Genomic DNA, 13,656 nt, shown 5'->3' on the forward strand with positions numbered 1-13,656 from the left:
GGATCGAAAGTATGTCTAGAAGGGGGGTGATTAGACTACTTGACCAAATAAAAACTTAACCTTTTCCCAATTTTAGTTCTTGGTAGATTTTAGCTATTGTAGGACAAGTCAAGCAATCATCACACAATTCAAGCAAGCATGCAAAGAGTATATTGGCAGCGGAAAGTAAAGCATGCAACTTGCAAGAATGTAAAGGGAAGGGTTTGGAGAATTCAAACGCAATTGGAGACACGGATGTTTTTCCCGTGGTTCGGATAGTTGGTGCTATCCTACATCCACGTTGATGGAGACTTCAACCCACGAAGGGTAACGGTCACGCGAGTCCACGGAGGGCTCCACCCATGAAGGGTCCACGAAGTAGCAACCTTGTCTATCCCACCATGGCCATCGCCCACGAAGGACTTGCCTCACTAGCGGTAGATCTTCACGAAGTAGGAGGTCTCCTTGCCCTTACAAACTCCTTGGTTCAACTCCACAATCTTGTCGGAGGCTCCCAAGTGACACCTAGCCAATCTAGGAGACACCACTCTCCAAGAAGTAACAAATGGTGTGTTGATGATGAACTCCTTGCTCTTGTGCTTCAAATGATAGTCTCCCCAACACTCAACTCTCTCTCATGGGATTTGGATTTTGTGGAAAGAAGATTTGAGTGGAAAGCAACTTGGGGAAGGCTAGAGATCAAGATTCATATGGTAGGAATGGAATATCTTGGTCTCAACACATGAGTAGGTGGTTCTCTCTCAGAACATATGAGTTGGAATTGTGTATGTGTTCTGATGGCTCTCTTTTCAAATGAAGAGGAGGTGGAGGGGTATATATAGCCTCCACACAAAATCCAACCGTTACACACAGTTTTCCAATCTCGATGGGACCGAATCAACAAACTCGGTCGGACCGAAAAGGTAAACCTAGTGACCGTTAGAGATTTTCGGTGGGACTGACATGCAACTCGGTAGGACCGATATGGTTAGGGTTTGGGCATAACGTAATCTCGGTGAGACCGATTACACAAACTCGGCGAGACCGAGTTTGGTAATAAGCTAACCAGAGAGTTGGTCAGGCAAACTCGGTGGGACCGATTTGCTCTTTCAGTGAGACCGAAAAGTTACAAAAGGGAAACAGAGAGTTTACATTGCAATATCGGTGGGACCGATTTGCTCTTTCGGTGAGACCGAAAAGTTATGAAAGGGAAACAAAGAGTTTGCAATCCCATCTCGGTGAGACCGAGATCCCTATCGGTAGAACCGAATTGTTAGGGTTTGGCAGTGGCTTATGACAAGTGAAACTCGGTGGCGCCGGATAGAAAGAATCGGTAGGACCGAGTTTGGCTTAGGGTTTAGGTCATATGTGGATATGGAAAAGTAGTTGAGGGTTTTGGAGCATATCACTAAGCACATGAAGCAAGAGGCTCATTAAGCAACACCTCATCCCTCCTTGATAGTATTGGCTTTTCCTAAAGACTCAATGTGATCTTGGATCACTAAAATATAAAATGAAGAGTCTTGAGCTTTTGAGCTTGAGCCAATCCTTTGTCCTTAGCATTTTGAGGGTTCCACTTTCACATCCATGCCATGCCAATCATTGAGCTTTCTTGAAATAGTCATCTTGAAATAGCATTAGCTCAATGAGCTAAATGTTGTTATGAATTACCAAAACCACCTAGGGATAGTTGCACTTTCAACACCGCCTCCGGGCTCCGAGACGTAGGGCTTTTACTTCCTCCGAGAAGGGCTTGAACTCGTAAACCTTGCGTCCTTACAACCTCTCCATAGCTAAGACCTCACCTCTCCATACTTACCCCCCTACATTACTGTCAGACTTAGAACCACGACAGTTGGCGCCCACCGTGGGGCAGGTGTTTTACGCTTTTGTTGGAGGAGTTGCGATCTTTTCCGACCCGAATCATCATGGTTTTCGATGGAGTTTTGGTGGAGGGCCGCGAGATCCGTCTCGGCGTGCTCACGTTCATCGCCGACGACTCCCGCTGGCTTCAGGAGGCTCCGCTCGACGTGGACGCACTCCCTGTCCGCGGGGCAACGCACTTTAGCGCGTGCGTCCGCGGCGTTCTCCTGCGGTAGTCGTCGACCCCCTACCGGTCGGCTCCCGTGTTGTCCTCCCTCCCCGTTTCCCGCCGGCGCAAGCGCTCCGGTCGGTCAAGACTTCAGCGGTGGGTGAGACACGCGGTGGCCCGTCAGTCGGCCACCCCTCAAGTCGCGGCGATCGAGCTCGACGAATCCCTCTACGGCCTGTTCGACCTGTCGACTAGCTCCGAAGAGACTGCATCCGAGTGCGACAGTAGCGATCCGGCGGCGGAGGTTCTGATGGTCGACAGACCGCCCAGTCCCCCCGGTTTTACCCGCACCGACGGAGGCGCAGGAGGAGGCGACCCGTCGCGTCCCCATGAGGAGTATCTTCCCGAGCCTCTCACGTCGCTGCAGAGAGAAGAACTTCGCCGCCGGAACATGGATGCGCTGCAACCTCCTATCGTTGGAGAAACCCCCGAGGCTCGCGCCTTGGAGGACGTGCGCCTGGGAAACTTGGCTGAGCGCACTCGACTAGAGAACCTCCAGCGAGCACTCGACGAGCGTGCGGACAACGGGTTCCCGAATCCAGTCGACGTCAGCTCTTCCCGCCCCCGCAGGTATATCGGACTCCGATTCAGAATTTAGCAGCTGCGCCGTATAGCGGAGTCGATTCAGCCTTCCCAGTCGGAGGCTGGCAGAGGCTTGCTGCAGATCAGAGCGTTACTCCGGGCAGCAGGAGATCAGAATTCCTGTTTCTCAGTCGCGGAACAGATTCACAGCAGATCCGTTGCCGCGGACACAGTCCAGTCGGCTCACAGCCCGAGATCGCCCCCGAGGCGTGAGGGACGTGGAGACCGGCGTGGACCAGTATGGGAACCATGAGCAGTATGATCACCGAGTCGATCGTGACGGTCGACGTCGAGTGCCCACGCCTCCCCCGAGGAGCGGGTCGTATGTGCCTCGCCAGCAGGATGACAGGCGCCCTCATAGTGGTGGGCGAAGGATTCCAGTCGACCCCAGAGGGCCAGGCTTTGACGCGAGATCCATCCTCGTCCAGGGTTTGGTCGACAGGAACAGGAGCTCACCGAGAAGGCCATGACAGAGATGCGCCTGCCAGCAGCAGAGTACATGTTTCGGGGCCAGAGTGCTTTAGTAGAGCCATCAGGGCTGCTGTGATTCCTCCCAATTTCAGGTTGGCGACTGGAGTCAGTAAGTTCACTGGCGAGTCCAAGCCCGATACTTGGCTTGAGGACTACCGAGTGGCCGTCCAGATTGGCGGCGGCAATGATGAAGTGGCCATGAAGCACCTGCCTCTCATGTTGGAGGGCTCGGCGAGAGCGTGGCTAAACCAATTAGCGCCTAGCAGCATTTACACTTGGGAAGATCTCTCCTGAGTGTTCATCACCACATTTGAGGGCACATGCAAGCGACCAGCAGGACTGATGGAACTGCGGTCTTGTGTGCAGAAGCCGAATGAAACTTTGAGGGATTACATCCAGAGATGGATCACGTTACATCACTCGGTGGAAAATGTGCCTGACCACCAAGCAGTTTGTGCCTTCAAGGAAGGCGTCAAGTACAGAGAGCTAAATTTGAAATTCGGTCGAACCGGAGACATGTCCCTGAATTAGATGATGGAGATTGCCACCAAGTACGCTAATGGTGAAGACGAGGATCGACTCAGAAGTGGCAAGCTCAAGTCAGTCGCCCAAGATACCGGAGGCAATTCCAATCGGAAGCAGAAGCGGAAGGCCGAGCCAGCGGCTCCCGGGGAAGCTTTAGCTTTGGCCCAAGGAATGTCTAAAGGGAAACCTAAAGGGCCTTGGAACCCCAAAAAGGTTAAAGACCAGGAGGGAAATGATGTGTTGGACTTACCGTGTCTCGTCCACACGAAGAAAGATGAAGAGGGTAATTTTATTTACCCGAAACATACCACTCGGCAATGTCAACTTTTGATCCAGTAGTTCCAGGGCAAGCAGCCCAAGGGTAAGGAAAAGGAGTCAGACAAGGTCGAGGACAAAGAAGACAGTGATGACGGATACCCTCAAGTCAATTCCACCCTGATGACTTTTGCTGATGTTGAGAGCAAAAGTCGACAGAAAGTTATTAACCGAGAGGTGAATATGGTCGCTCCGGCGACACCTAGTTACCTGAAATGGTCTCAGACTGCCATAACATTCGACCAGTCCGACCACCCAACGCACATCGCCACCCCTGGGAGGCAAGCTTTGGTGGTCGATCCAGTTGTTGAAGGCACTCGACTGACCAAAGTCCTGATGGATGGTGGCAGTGGTTTGAACATATTATACGCTGAGACGTTGAAGGGGATGGGCATTCCGATGTCCAGACTCAGTGCCAGCAACATGAGTTTCCATGGAGTCATTCCTGGGAAGAAGGCTGAATCACTCGGCCAGATTGCTCTTGATGTGGTTTTCGGTGATTCCAAGAATTACCGCAAAGAAAAGTTGACATTTGAAGTTGTAGACTTCCAGAGTGCCTATCACGCTATTTTGGGCAGGCCGGCTTATGCACGCTTCATGGCCCGACCATGTTACGTGTATCTCAAATTGAAGATGCCTGGCCCCAAAGGTGTGATCACCATTACGGGCAATCGGAAGAAAGCAGGAAGAATGTTTTCAGAAGGGTTCGAAGATTGCCGACGCATAGATGGCAATGGTGGAGTTGCAGGAATACCAGAAGACTGCAGACCCGAGTGATCTGTTGCGAGCCAAGAAGCCCGCTACAGAGTCAGCTTTCCAGTCCACTGGCGACACGAAGACAGCTCACATCCACCCGACCGACCCCGGCGCCGCCCCGACTCATATCTCGACAACACTCGACTCCAAATAGGAAGAAGCGCTCGTCCAGTTCCTCCGTGAGAACTGGGACATCTTCGCATGGAAGCCTTCTGACATGCCTGGTGTTCCTAGGGAGCTGGCTGAGCATCGCCTGAGAGTCGACTCAAAAGTAAAACCTGTCAAGGAACATCTTCGACGGTCCGCCGTCCAAAAGAGAAAAGCTATTGGCGAAGAGGTGGCTCGGCTCTTAGCAGCGGAGTTCATCCGAGAGATCTACCACTCTGAGTGGCTCGCCAACGTTGTCATGGTCCCCAAGAAGGACAAGTCACTTCGCATGTGCATTGACTTTAAACATATCAATCGGGCCTGCCCGAAAGATCATTTTCCTCTCCCCTGCATCGACCAGATAGTCGACTCGACTGCGGGATGTGAGCGACTGTCTTTCTTAGACGCCTATTCCGGGTACCATCAGATCCGTCTGTATGGACCTGATGAGATCAAGACAGCTTTCATCACTCCATTTGGGTGCTTCTGTTATGTTACCATGTCGTTCAGCCTCAAGAATTCCGGAGCCACATTCATGAGGATGATTCAGAAGTGTTTACTCACTCAAATCAGTCAGAACATGGAAGCATACATGGACGATATTGTGGTCAAGTCACAGAAGGGTTCCGACCTGCTGACTGACCTTGCTGAAACCTTTGCCAACCTCAGGAGGTATGATATCAAGCTTAATCCATCAAAGTGTACATTCGGAGTCCCTGGTGGAAAGTTACTCGGTTTTCTTGTTTCCGAACGGGGAATCGACGCCAATCCAGAAAAAGTTGGCACTATACTCCAAATGAAAAGCCATGCGCGAGTGCATGACGTCCAGAAGCTTACTGGTTGTTTGGCCGCCCTAAGTCGATTCATATCTCGTCCCGGTGAAAAGGCATTACCTCTTTACCGATTGATGAAGAAGTCCGACAAGTTCGAGTGGACTCCTGAAGCTGATGCAGCGTTTGCAGAGCTCAAAGCTCTGCTCTCCACCCAGCCGGTGCTTGTTGCCCCAATCAGCAAAGAGCCTTTGTTGCTTTACATTGCAGCCACAGGACAAGTCGTCAGTACGGTACTTATAGTCGAGCGGGAAGAAGAAGGGAAAACCTTCAAAGTTCAGCACCCAGTATATTATATTTCGAAAGTCTTGACCCCATCGAAGCAAAGATATCCTCACTATCAGAAGCTTGTATATGGGATCTATATGACCACCAAGAAAGTTGCTCACTACTTCTTTGATCATTCCATTATAGTCGTCAGCGACGCTCCATTATCAGAGATCCTGCATAACAGGGATGCAACTGGTCGAGTGGCAAAATGAGCGATTGAACTCCTTCCCCTTGATATCAAGTTTGAGGCAAAGACAGCTATCAAGTCCCAAGCAATCGCAGATTTCGTCGCCGAGTGGATTGAACAGCAGCTGCCGACTCAGATTCACTCGGAGCATTGGACTATGTTTTTCGATGGCTCCAAGATGCTGAGTGGTTCCGGTGCCGGAGTGGTGTTGGTCTCCCCCAGAGGAGATAAACTCAGATATGTTCTTCAAATCCATTTTGATTCCTCCAATAATGAGGCAGAATATGAAGCACTGTTATATGGGTTGTGCATGGCCATCTCACTCGGCGTCCGTCGCCTCATGGTCTATGGCGACTCAGATTTGGTGGTTAATCAGGTGATGAAGGAGTGGGATGTCAGAAGTCCAGCCATGACTGGTTATTGCAATGCAGTGAGAAAGCTGGAGAAGAAATTCGAGGGGTTAGAGCTTCATCACATACCCCGACTGAAAAATCAAGCAGCTGATGATTTGGCAAAAATAGGTTCCAAAAGAGAAGCCATTCCCAGCAATGTGTTTTTGGAACACATCCACACACCATCAGTCCAGGAGGATCCCTTCACGGAAGAGGCCCCGCAGCCAAAAAGCGCCACGGATCCGACTGAAGTTGAAGTTCCAGCTGTGGTCGATCTGATAATGGAAGTGCTGGTTATCACTCCCGTCTGGACAGAACCGTACATCGCGTACATCCTAAGGAAAGAACTCCCAGAAGACGAGGAAGAGGCTCGACAGATCGTCCGTCGATCCAAGGCCTTTACAGTCATAAAGGGACAGTTATATAGGGAAAGCGCGACTGGGGTCGGCCAGAAGTGTATCACACCAGAAGAAGGACAGGTGATCCTTAACGATATCCACTCGGGGACCTGTGGTCATCATGCGTCCTCTTGGACCATTGTGGCTAAAGCATACCGAGCGGGGTTCTACTGGCCAAGGGCCAATGAGATGGCTAAAGAGATAGTCAACAAATGTGAAGGGTGTCAGTATTACTCCAATATGCCGCACAAGCCCGCGTCAGCCTTGAAAACCATTCCACTCGTTTGGCCCTTTGCTGTTTGGGGGCTGGACATGGTTGGGCCACTGAGAACGGGCAGGAGCGGCTTTACTCATGTGCTGGTAGCAGTCGACAAGTTCACCAAATGGATTGAAGCCAAGCCTATCAAGAATCTCGATGCTTGCACCACTATCAGTTTCATCAGAGAGTTGATATTCGGATATGGAGTTCCGCACAGTATCATAACGGACAATGGGTCAAACTTAGATTCCGACGAGTTCAGGGCCTTTTGCGCCTCTCAGGGCACTCGGGTCGACTATGCTTCGGTTGCTCACCCCCAGTCGAATGGACAAGCAGAAAGGGCAAATGGCCTAATTCTCAAAGGACTGAAACCCCGATTGATGCGCGACCTCAAGCACGCAGCAGGTGCGTGGGTCGACGAGCTCCCATCGGTCCTTTGGGGATTGAGGACAACCCCGAATAGATCGACCAGAAGAACCCCATTCTTTCTGGTCTACGAAGCCGAGGCAGTTTTACCGAGTGACCTGCTTCACAACGCTCCCAGAGTCGATCTCTACTCAGAAGATGAAGCAGAACAAGCCCGGCAGGACGCAGTCGACCTCCTAGAAGAAGAAAGAGAAATGGCCCTGATCCGATCGACCATCTATCAGCAAGACTTGCGTTGATTCCATGCCAGAAACGTGAAGAGCCGAGCCTTCCAAGAAGGAGACTTAGTCCTTCGAGTGGATCAGCAGAAACCACACAAGCTTGCTCCTACTTGGGAAGGCCCCTTCATAGTCACCAGAGTCCTCCACAATGGGGAATACCACCTCTACAATGTCGATCGCCAGATTGATGAGCCACGAGCCTGGAATGGGGAGCTACTCCGCCCCTTTTATACTTGAATTCTCACTCGGATGAGATGTAATAAGAAAAACTCCTGTAGTTTATTTATCAAAGATAAGAGTGTTATAATTTTCCCAGTGATTATCATTGTTTTTGTTTGCGTAACTGGACAGTACCGCACAGTACACTAAGGGAAAGAACTTAGATGCGGAGAGGCTCGATAGATCGTCGTCGATCCAAGGCCTTTACAGTCATAAAGGGACAGTTATATAGGGAAAGCGCGACTGGGGTCGGCCAGAAGTGTATCACACCAGAAGAAGGACAGGTGATCCTTAACGATATCCACTCGGGGACCTGTGGTCATCATGCGTCCTCTTGGACCATTGTGGCTAAAGCATACCGAGCGGGGTTCTACTGGCCAAGGGCCAATGAGATGGCTAAAGAGATAGTCAACAAATGTGAAGGGTGTCAGTATTACTCCAATATGCCGCACAAGCCCGCGTCAGCCTTGAAAACCATTCCACTCGTTTGGCCCTTTGCTGTTTGGGGGCTGGACATGGTTGGGCCACTGAGAACGGGCAGGAGCGGCTTTACTCATGTGCTGGTAGCAGTCGACAAGTTCACCAAATGGATTGAAGCCAAGCCTATCAAGAATCTCGATGCTTGCACCACTATCAGTTTCATCAGAGAGTTGATATTCGGATATGGAGTTCCGCACAGTATCATAACGGACAATGGGTCAAACTTAGATTCCGACGAGTTCAGGGCCTTTTGCGCCTCTCAGGGCACTCGGGTCGACTATGCTTCGGTTGCTCACCCCCAGTCGAATGGACAAGCAGAAAGGGCAAATGGCCTAATTCTCAAAGGACTGAAACCCCGATTGATGCGCGACCTCAAGCACGCAGCAGGTGCGTGGGTCGACGAGCTCCCATCGGTCCTTTGGGGATTGAGGACAACCCCGAATAGATCGACCAGAAGAACCCCATTCTTTCTGGTCTACGAAGCCGAGGCAGTTTTACCGAGTGACCTGCTTCACAACGCTCCCAGAGTCGATCTCTACTCAGAAGATGAAGCAGAACAAGCCCGGCAGGACGCAGTCGACCTCCTAGAAGAAGAAAGAGAAATGGCCCTGATCCGATCGACCATCTATCAGCAAGACTTGCGTTGATTCCATGCCAGAAACGTGAAGAGCCGAGCCTTCCAAGAAGGAGACTTAGTCCTTCGAGTGGATCAGCAGAAACCACACAAGCTTGCTCCTACTTGGGAAGGCCCCTTCATAGTCACCAGAGTCCTCCACAATGGGGAATACCACCTCTACAATGTCGATCGCCAGATTGATGAGCCACGAGCCTGGAATGGGGAGCTACTCCGCCCCTTTTATACTTGAATTCTCACTCGGATGAGATGTAATAAGAAAAACTCCTGTAGTTTATTTATCAAAGATAAGAGTGTTATAATTTTCCCAGTGATTATCATTGTTTTTGTTTGCGTAAGAAATCCCCCAGTGGGTGGCTTAGCTGCGAATCCGCTTCGCCTAAGTTTGCAAAAATAGTTTCCTACCGAGTGGCGAGCCAGCCTCCCACTCGGGGGCTTAGCTGCGAATCCGTTTCGCCTAAGTTTGAAAAAAATCCTACCGAGTGGAGAGCAATCCTCCCACTCGGGGGCTTAGCTGCAGTCCAGTACTCGCCTAAGTTCTCCTCTAGAGACTTAGCTGCAGTCAGGCACTCGCCTAAGTTTGAAAAAATCCTACCGAGTGGAGAGCAATCCTCCCACTCGGGGGCTTAGCTGCAGTCAGTACTCGCCTAAGTTCCCCACACTAGAGGACTTTAGCATGCCAGTCAGGCACTCGCTAAGTTTGAAAAAATCCTACCGAGTGGAGAGCAATCCTCCCACTCGGGGGCTTTAGCTTGCCAGTCCCAGTACTCGCCTAAGTTCCCTCACTAGAAAGACTTAGCTGCAGTCAGGCACTCGCCTAGTTTGAAAAACCTCGAGTGGAGAGCAATCCTCCCACTCGGGGGCTTAGCTGCAGTCCAGTACTCGCCTAAGTTCTCTCACTAGAGACTTAGCTGCAGTCAGGCACTCGCCTAAGTGAAAAAATTCCTACGAGTGGAGAGCAATCCTCCCACTCGGGGGCTTAGCTGCCAGTCCAATACTCGCTAAGTCTCTCACTTAGAGACTTAGCTGCAGTTAGGCACTCGCCTAGTTTGAAAAATCCTACCGAGTGGAGAGCCAATCCTCCCGCTCGGGGGCTTAGCTGCAGTCCAGTACTCGCCTAAGTTCTCTCACTTAGAGACTTAGCTGCAGTCAGGCACTCGCCTAAGTTTGAAAAAATCCTACCAAGTGGGGAGCAATCCTCCCGCTCGGGGGCTTAGCTGCAGTCCAGTACTCGCCTAAGTTCTCTCACTTAGAGACTTAGCTGCAGTCAGCCACTCGCCTAAGTTTCAAAAAATCCTACCAAGTGGAGAGCAATCCTCCCACTCGGGGGCTTAGCTGCAGTCCAGTACTCGCCTAGGTTCTCTCACTAGGAGACTTAGCTGCAGTCCGGCACTCGCCTAAGTTTGAAAAAAAAATCCTACCGAGTGGAGAGCAATCCTCCCACTCGGGGGCTTAGCTGCAGTCCAGTACTCACCTAAGTCCTCCCACTTAGAGACTTAGCTGCAGTCAGGCACTCGCCTAAGTTTGAAAAAATCCCTACCGAGTGGAGAGCAATCCTCCCACTCGGGGGCTTAGCTGCAGTCCAGTACTCGCCTAAGTTCTCCCACCTAGAGACTTAGCTGCAGTCAGGCACTCGCCTAAGTTTGAAAAAACCCTACCGAGTGGAGAGCAATCCTCCCACTCGGGGGCTTAGCTGCAGTCCAGTACTCGCCTAAGTTCTCCCAAACACATCTCAATCCTCAAGGACGACGAGGGGCAGGTCGACTGCCACCTTCTCCTAGAGAGCTTCGCCACAAATACAATGCGCGATTCATCCCGATCTACAGTAACGAAGTACAGGTCGACTGCCCCCCCCCTCTCCTGAGGAGCTTCGCCACAAATACAAGGCATGGGTCGACTACTTCCCCCTCCTTCGGAGCTGTGCTGCGAATACAGAAAGTTGTCTCGAATAAAGATTGGGCTCACTCAGCAGGAGATTCATAAAGATATTCAATGGTAAACCAAGTTCAGATAAAATCCTAAAGGTTCTGGATCACGGATCGAGGTACTCGGGCATGTGGCCCGAAAAAGTTTAACGGTTACAAAAACCACTCGGCATTCGAGGCAAATTTAAGGTGGGACGTAAGAGTTTGTTCACTCCGCGGGAGGAGGGCTGGCAGGCTCGATACTCATCCAGGTCGACGCCGTCGGCTATCCGAGTGGCTGCAGCGATGAAAGTCTCCATAAAGGTTCGAAAGTCATGCTTCTGGGTGTTGGCGACCTTGATTGTCTGCCAGCTTGTCTTGTCGCACCTCCTTACAGTGGACATGAACCAAGGACAGAGCCACATCAGCGCCACACCGAGCGGAAGACTTCTTCCACTCCTGCACTCGGTCAGGGATTCCGTTAAGTCGAGTCATCAGGGACTCGAGATCGTTTTGGAGTGTAGCCTCTGGCCAAAGTGCCGGGTCGATCCGTGACATGGCGACCTTCAGTCGAGCCAAGTAGTCCACGGCACCGTCGAGATTCCAGTCGGAGCAAATTCATGGCAGCTTCATCTTTCACGGGAGAGTTGATTGGATCCAAACCTGGTTCGATCCGCCCAGTTTCCTCTTCAAAGTTCTGACAAAACTCTGCATTCACGATCCAAGGATAAGTCAATTTTCATACACTGAGTTGACACCAAAAAAAATCAGTCGGAACTAAATGTGCACCTTCAGGCTTGACATACAACTTCTTGGCAAGGCTCCTCAGGTAGCTCTCCAGATCGTTCCTCCTACGAGCAACGCCTTCCATCTTTTCGGTCAGGTTGAGGTTCTCCTTCTTCCAACGTGTGCACTCCCTGTTGGCTTCATTCAGAGCAGTCTTTAGCCTGGTGTTCTCTTCTTCCAACTGGCCGACTGAAGCCAGCTTCTGTTCGGCCAGAGCGGTCCTGTCATCAGCCTCCTTCTGGGCAGCAGACAAATCCTGATCCTTTTTCGCCAAGGCCTCTCTCAATTTTTCTACAAAGAAATGATGATTGATTCAGAAATAGCAGAAGGGGGCTCGGGTCTAAAACTGACCAGTCGACAGACTTGTCTTACCGGCGGCGCCGTCTCTGACCGTCTGCAGTTCTGTCCTGGCCAGCTCCAAGTCAAGTTTCAGTTGAATCTGCTGACTTTCCAAATCAGCGAAGCGAGCTCCAAGATCACAAGATTTCTGAAATCAAAGGGGAGAAATTATTCCATAGCAAAAAACGACAAATACTAAGACTATAGTCGACTGCCCGCAGTCCACCATAGTCTCGGGGACTACACCCAGTGGGTGCACTTTGCGTGCCCCCACCAGTTCTGATCCCACTCAACCGGCCCGCCGGAGTCGAGTAGTAAAAAAAAGAGACAAAGTAGAACTCAGACCACAGTCGACTGCCAGCAGTCGACCGCGGTCTCGGGGACTACACTCAGTGGGTGCACTTTGCGTGCCCTGACCGGTTCTGATCCCACTCGACCGGATCGAGCGGAAGAAACAAACTACCAGTTCGGTTTTACTCGACAAAATACAAAGACTACGGTCGACTGCCAGCAGTCCGCCGTTGCCTCGGGGACTACACAGTGGGTGCACTCAGCGTGCCCCCACTAGTCCAAAAAATTCAATCGACACACCCAGTGGGTGTACAGATGAAAAGATTTTCGAAAAGAATCTTTAGATAACATATTCTAACAGAACAAGCGGCGACCAACTAACCTGAACATTGCTCTGGAGAGCCGAGCTGGCGTCATAGGCGGCTTGGCTGGCGTCCCGCACCGTCTTCATCTTCTCCATCATAATGCCCGCCTGGCGTATGGCTTCCCTAGCAGCATTCACCTCGTCCTCCGGGACATGATGAGTTGCAAAAAGTGAAGGCGGGTCGACAGGGGCCTGAGCAGTCGAAGAAGAAGGCAAGGCACTCGACAGGGGCTCCGCGAAGGTAACAGAACCCCGATTAACGTCACCAGTGTCCTGAACGACTGGTTCGCCCTCGGCGTCGACTGCAGTGCCTCACTTACAGGAGCTCGCCTACTCTTCCTGCCAAAGACCTCTCGGGCTCTTCATCATCATCAGGGAGGTCAATAATGTTGGGAGCTATACAAAGTTCAAATTGCCAAAATCACATCACCCAATGATGCACGATGCAGTTGAATCGACCAAAGAAAGATAGTATGGCAGAAATCATACCCGGATTAGAAGTGACCGCATCCTCCATCACCTCATCATCATCCCTGTAAGCTGAGGTCCCGGAAGTGGCAGCACTAACAATTCCAAAGCTCGTCCAGTTAAAACAAGAAAAATAAACAGCGCGGAGCGTCGAGCGAATACAAGGAGAAACACTCACGCGGAGGCGACAGGGATATCGATCTTGATCTTCGGCAGCGCCTTCCGAGTCTTCGGTTCTGCAACTTTGGGGTGCTTTGGCGCCTTCTCAGTCATGGTTGGTGAAGAGATCCGAGGACGCTTCGAAGACTGACCAGCCTGAGC

This window comes from Triticum urartu, chromosome 7 (assembly GCF_003073215.2).
Source record: "Triticum urartu cultivar G1812 chromosome 7, Tu2.1, whole genome shotgun sequence".
Classification (NCBI taxonomy): Eukaryota; Viridiplantae; Streptophyta; class Magnoliopsida; order Poales; family Poaceae; genus Triticum; species Triticum urartu.